General features: G+C 32.5%; 1 long non-coding RNA gene across 1 annotated transcript; it reads right to left on the bottom strand.

The window, feature by feature from the left end:
* Positions 1 to 1,975: 1,975 nt before the first annotated feature.
* On the bottom strand, positions 1,976 to 6,079 carry LOC107961774 (uncharacterized). The gene is made up of 4 exons (XR_001701409.2): positions 5,756 to 6,079; positions 3,380 to 3,442; positions 2,753 to 3,087; positions 1,976 to 2,651 (listed from the first exon to the last, which is right to left on the bottom strand). It is a non-coding gene; the product is annotated as an uncharacterized lncRNA (long non-coding RNA).
* Positions 6,080 to 7,243: the final 1,164 nt, after the last annotated feature.

The raw sequence follows: 7,243 nt of genomic DNA, 5'->3' as shown, positions 1-7,243 counted from the left end.
TAAAAATTTCTAAGTAATTAATATTAATTATTTATAAAAATTAATTAGAATATATAAACTATATTTAAATATTTAAATATAAAAAATAAATATTTGTAATTAGATATTGACACGATTATATTATTTATAAAAATTATTTTTTATTTTTAATTAATGCTTTTAACATATTTTATTATTTTATTTTAAAATGTATTTGAATATATAACTCATATATTTACTAACATAACATAGAAAACATAAACCTAACGAATTAAAATATTACATATATTTGGATAAAAGTTTTAAAAAGGGATAATATTTATATATCAAATATAAATACTAAAAATTTTACAATAGCATTACAATTTAAAGTAAATTAATTAAACTAGAAGCTATAGCATCTCTTGTTAATTTCATTTCAAAACCACTTGAATTGTTTGATTCATCGTCATCATCACCATCATCATTGTCGTTGTCATCATCACTTTGTCGACCATGCGCATTTTCTGAATCAATAATATTCTCATATGCCCAGTTAATATCTTTGCATTCCATAACATCTGCATCATTTCGACCGACATGTTTTCAGATAAAATTGTGTATCGTCATTGTAGCAACAACGATCATCGTTTGCTTTTCAAAACTATAACTTGGCATATCCCTTAAAATGGCCCATTTTTTTCAAAACACCAAAAGTTCGTTCAATCATGCTACGTAATGATGAATGTGAATGATTGAATATCTCTTCTTTACCAGATACCGATCTACCTCTACGAAAGTCAGGTAAATGATATCGCTGACCTCTATATGGTCCAAGATAACCTTTCATTTGAGGATATCCAGAATCAACAAGATAATATTTTCCTACAAGTCATAATATAACAAACAATTAATCATATTACTTTATTAAAATTATGAATTAAAGAACTTATACTTTATTATTTAAAAAAATCACATATAAAAAATATCTAACCATTTGGTGGGTGCGGAAATTTGTATTTCGGATCTCGAATTGCATCAAGAAATATTCTAGTGTCATGTGCCGATCCTTCACATGCAGCCATGACAAAGGTGAAACACATATTAAAATCACATACTGCCATAACATTTTGAGTCGAGATACCTTTTCTTCCAATATAGGGAATTTGTTCATTTGGTGGAAGAATAACGACAATGTGAGTACCATCAATTGCACCAATGCAATCCTGAACAAATAATCATATTACTCTCATGCATATTTTTAATCAACCAAAAATATTAAAATATAATAATATAAAATTAAAATTTTAACCTTAAAATGCGGCATATATCTAGAATCATTACGTACTTGTTCGGGTATTGAGCTAAAAAAAGGATCTTAGAGAGCAATTAGATCAGTGGCCATCCTTAAACTTTCTCAAGCACAGTTGCAAAGTGTCAACTTATTGTTGATCTAGATCTCTGAAATCTTTCTCGACATTGGGAAACTTTTGCGCCGGTGCCCAAGATGTATATAAAAATTCCCAACATTTCAGTAGAAGATATGTTTCTTGAAGTTTGCAAGTTGTATCTTGTCTCCAAAACTCTCAACAAACTTGTGAATACCAATTTAGACATCCAAAAATTAATCATACAACGTGATTTATGACCGTCGAGTATCTCTCATATCCATGTCTCACTTGACTGTTTAGAATCCATGCATGGTTGCCTCGATATATACTTCTCGTAATGTAATTGTACGGAAGAGAATGGAGCAACAAATAATCGATTAAAACATTCCATGCGTTGTAAAATCTCTTTCTTTTCCCTTTCATCATCATTTTCATCACCGCTGTAATTCTCAACTATACTCATCACCTGTGAATAAATTTTATATCCAAAATCATATTTAAACAACTATTGATAAAACTAATTTAGTATAAATAAGTAGAACATAAATTCAATATCCAAAGACCAAACATAAACAACTATTAATAAAACTAGATTAAACATAAATAAATAGAACATAAATTCAATATCTAAAAACCAAACATAAATAACTATTGATAAAACTAGTTTAGCATTGTTGTTTAGTCACATAATAGATATCTCTGAACCCTAGAAGATCAGAAAATGTTCAACTATCCTCCATTTCCGACTTAAGCCACAAAGCTCTAATATTGGAATTAATTGATAAAAACATAATTCGCTTGTCCTTATTGAGCAATAATTTAAGTGCGAAAAAGTATAGCGGACTAGCTTCTGGAACTTCCTCCGACATGTTGTCAAGCACTTTGACTACTTGCAGAATACCATATGGATCCATAATAGGAGTCAAACTAGATGTGGCTTGACTCATATTGTCAGCTGCATTGCATAATTTTTCTATTTGACTGGACAATCTTGTAGCCCCTCCAATTTGCTTTGAGGATTTCTTTCTTCCAGTTTTAAATGTGAACTTGATATCTCAGGGTTTTTTCTTTTTTGACCGTTCCCATCAATTTGAACATCATTTGAAATGTGAACATCATTTCTCATATTCTCTTCTTCATTCTCTTCAGGAATTTCGTTGGTAACATCCTCAAAAAAATCACTCCGGAGTGTACCAAAAGAAGGTGCCCATGCTTTATCTCCTGTTGCAACTATCCCCATGAACATTTGATCTAACTTTCCTTCAAATTCGGGATCAATGCCCAAAGTTCAAAATTTTTGAGCTTCAGGCACAACATACATATAAAATGATAGTTTAATAACAGTAATTATCAATAGCCTCATAAATAAGAAAAAACAAAAATATTCAGAATTATTAATGTACCTGTAGCCTACTCTCCCACCAATCATCCGATTCATCAACAGTTCTTTTTATAGGATTCCACCCTAGACCAGTATCTTCGCCTTTAAGTTTCTTCCAAGCTTTCCATTCTTTTTTTAGGGCATCCCACCTATTTTTAAGTTGTCTTTGTGAAAAACCCTTTCCCGTTTCTTTCTTAAAGTTGGTCATTATTTTCAACCATCCATCTTTTGTAAAATGAGTACCAGGCCGCCTTTCAATATCTCTTTAATAGAAATATCATAAAATAATTCTGTCAATCTCTTATCCCACATTGCTTTCACCTTTTCACCACTAACTTCAACTGCCGAAGTACTCATCTATTGTGTATACGAACATATTCGTTGACGCCAGTAAAGCAATCAAGAAAATCAAATGTCACATAAGTATATTTGTTTACATGTGTATGAAAATACTATTCTAATATTAATTTTACCAAAAAATGGACCCGACCGTAAATATTTTCCTCTAATATTAATTTTACATGTTAAATGTGTATGAAAATATTTTCCTCTAATATAATTTTGCAAAATGATACATCAATGTTAACTGCATCCAACTATTCAGAATCCAAGGCAAAAGTAATAAAAGAAACGTAATAAGCTCACAAACCTGGGATTTACTTTGTCAAGTCCAAGAACCAAGGAATTCCAGAATAGGTTGATTGAGAATAAGCTGAAAATAGTGAAGGGGAAATAAATTAAAAAATAATATATTGTAAATCAATCATATTAAACTTAAATATATTGTAAATCATTTACAAAATATATTGTAAACCATATTAAACTGTTTTAACCTTAGTAATAAGAGAAAACTTTGATAAAACTTTAACTTATTGCATAATAAACCAAGAATTCAAGAATTTTAACAGATGAAATTTTTTAATGTATTTAACAGATGAAATTAACCTTTTTTTTAACTATGCAAACAACAATGCCAAATAATGAAGCTTTTCATGCTACAATAATTTACTGTGTAAAAGAGAAGATAAATAAACAAACTTAAAACATGCAGTCATCATGCTACCATATTTGTAATACTACAGTGATCCTTTCTGGCCATCAGGATATCTATAAAATTCTTTGTAGGCACATTATTTCTAAAACTTATTTCTGGTTAGAACAAAACCTAGTACAGCATACCACATCACCAGTCCTAGGCTAGAACCCACATGGATGCCAAAGTCATTTCAATATAAGATTGATTGAAACAACTTTAACCACCTGAAAGTTTAATTTATGTTTTCTTAAACCAAGCTTTTAAATTTCTAGCATTGTTTTCAGTCAAAAGATAACCTCAATTTTCACCTTATAAATAACGAATCACATTTTGAATAAACCACACATGAAAAAATTCAAAATTCACAGTAATATAAAGCATTCAACAAATAATGAAGTTTTTCATGCTACAATAATTATTTGTAAATTAAAAAAAGAAGGGTCGACCCTATCGAAATTTATGATTATGGGTTAGTATTTTTGGTATATTATTACAATTAAGTTACACCATCTACGTGCATTTTTATCTTTGGTTTTAGACATTTTGAGTTAATGGTTTGTAGGTGAGATTTGGGCTTACCATGTAACATTTGCTTATTCTTCTGTTGTTCACGGTGCTAGGTTGATTTTTAAACTAAGTTTTATTTATTAATTTACAAATATAATTATAAATTTAAATAAAATATAATAAGTATATTCTCAAACCGACCCAAAATCTTATCTAAATCCATATTTTTTAGACTCGAACTTTTGTCCAAACAGCCAAACACATAGGGTATTGATTATAGTTTTATTATCAAAGAGAGAGAGAGATGGTGGGTTAATATCTGCCCAATTAGGAGTTTGATGCTGTTAGCATGAGTGGATTAAGCCAAAATGATGCAAGAATGTAGAGTAGACAGAATGGACCCAACCTACTTCTAACTCATTACTTAGGGCAGGCTAGGGAATATGATCCATCCAAGAATCGTGACAAGGGCATCACTCATTCTACCATCTGTTGGACTAGAGTTTAACACTTTGGGATATGGAGTGGCTTCAAATGTTAGATTGCACATGTATGCATAAATGTAAGAAACCTCAACCATAAGATCAAAATTACAGAGACACATTATATAGAAGGATTAAAATTACATAAACCAAACCACACCACTTTAACTTTACTGGGAATATATGAAATGAGAACATTTCATTTCAACTACTCTACTATTGTATTCAGTCTTTGACCTTAGTTTCAGAGTAATACATATTAAAAACTTTAGGTAGATAAACAGGCAACAAAAACCCAAACAGATTGAAGCACCAAAACCCCATATTAGCCAAAGCCAGCACTCTTCCTACGTAAACTCTTTTACCAGACCCGCATACTCGTTATCCACCTTTGTAAACTCACACCTCAACCAGTCTACCAGGCTAAAAATCCTCGTATTGTAAACCATAACATGCACGTCAATTGAATATTGCTAGAGTGCGGTTAACAAGAGAAGTCAATTATTCTTTTTCATCTCTTAATAGCAAAAGCAGTATAAAGAAGGAATCCGTCCTAAAACCACTAGTACCGTGAACAAAATGCTTTGATGCATACCAAATTTTCCTCCATTGATGATTTCTAGCTCGAATAACATCAAGAAGAGCAACAACAAATGCTTGAACACAGTTTAAGAATCTTCAAAGCCAAACGAATCCCATTTTTTTCCTCTCAGAAACCACCAGATTAGACAAATTTTAATAAAGATATTCAAGTAAAAGTCGAGTTGTTCTCATTCTCATTGGTTATTGATTATTGGGGAAGTTCAACAAACAAAAAGAGAGCAAAATAAGACAATGAGAGAAAGGAAGATTGAAACAAGAAAAGAAGTAATAGTTGAAATCATTTGTCTCAAGAAATACCAGCAAATCAACAGCTTCAAACTCTTAATCAACAGCTTAAAAATATTAAACAGAAGAGGAACTAATAAAACAGAAGAAGAAATATAAAAGAAACTCTCACCTGCTACGGAAGAGGAACAAAGAACAGAAAATAGAGCTTTGAAAGCCGAAAATGGGGAAAATAAATCTGGTATAAAGCTCCAATTTCACCAGCAGAGGGGAAAGAACATATAGGGAACCAGCAGAGGGGAAAAACGTTTGGGGGAGAAGACAGGGGTATTTGGTCAATTTTCATCCAAAAGCAGTTACAGCAGAAGAAAAGGAGAATTTTTTAGCTTCTCCATCTAGAGAGAAGCACTTTTTTGATAGAGAAATTTTAAGAGAAAAGGAGGCTGTTCTTGGCTCCTTTTAAGAGAAAAGCACTTTTGGGTGAAAAAGTCATTCTCAAACGGGAAAAAGAACGGGCCTAAGTGTTATAAGAGGGAGTTTTTACCCTAGCTACAAATGGACTAACTTTGGGGTCATGTTTATTTCTAAGTGGGCGTACGTGGAAATAACACTCTTCTCGTAAATAAGTGTGTAATCACACCCTCTCTCAACTGCAAATCGGCAAAAGCTGAAAAGCTAGATTGTAGAGGCCTCTATGAGTGTTTTCATGGGCTTAGGCCATAATGGGCCTAAAATGACCGAAATACCCCTGGAGGGTAAAATGATCGAAATACCCTCGAAGGGTAAAATGACTGAAATACCCTCAAAGGGTAAAATGACTAAAATACCCCTAAAGGGTAAAATGATCGAAATACCCCCGAAGCGTAAAATGATCGAAATACCCTCAAAGGGTAAAATGATCGAAATACCCTCGAAGGGTAAAATGACTGTTATACCCCTAGGAGTTGAAATAAGTGTATAACTGATTTGCTCTATGATATATATATGATTGTTACTGAGTATGACATACTGCATACACGTATGATTTATGACATGACATACTGCATTGGGTTGGGATTCTGATATAGGGGAAGTATACTGTACTGGTGGCTTTGCCACATATATTATTACTGGCAGCTTTGCTGCATCACTATTACTGGCAGTTTTGCTGCGATATTGGTGTGTTAGCTGGGTGGGTCGATTTTATTACCACATGATGTGTTGGTGGTACGGAGTGGTGTGTTGGTTGGATTGGGTTGGGTTGTATTACTACACTGCACTGGTTACTGTATTCGGTTAAGGCCTACACTGTTACTGTATTGGGCTAAGGCCCACACTATTACTATAATGGGCTAAGGCCCACACTATTACTGTAATGGGCTAAGGCCCACACCATACTGTTACTGTTTGGGACTCAGGCCCAAACTGTTACTGCATGACGTATATTGATTGACTGATAGGAAATTACACACTGAGTTTCGTAAACTCACCCTCTCCTTTTAACTGTGCAGGTAATCCTCAGCCATAGGCGATTCGGTGCTACGAGAGACTTGGAGGTGGCCACACAATTGCAACTGTTCACATTTGCTTTTATTTTAATTTAAATTATAAGTTGGGTTTTGCTTTTGTAATAAGGCCTATAAGTTGGTTTAAATTTTTAAGTGGGCTTTTGCTTACATAT

Source organism: Gossypium hirsutum, chromosome D11, assembly GCF_007990345.1.
Source record: "Gossypium hirsutum isolate 1008001.06 chromosome D11, Gossypium_hirsutum_v2.1, whole genome shotgun sequence".
Classification (NCBI taxonomy): domain Eukaryota; kingdom Viridiplantae; phylum Streptophyta; class Magnoliopsida; order Malvales; family Malvaceae; genus Gossypium; species Gossypium hirsutum.
This window is presented reverse-complemented; position numbering and strand designations above follow the sequence as displayed.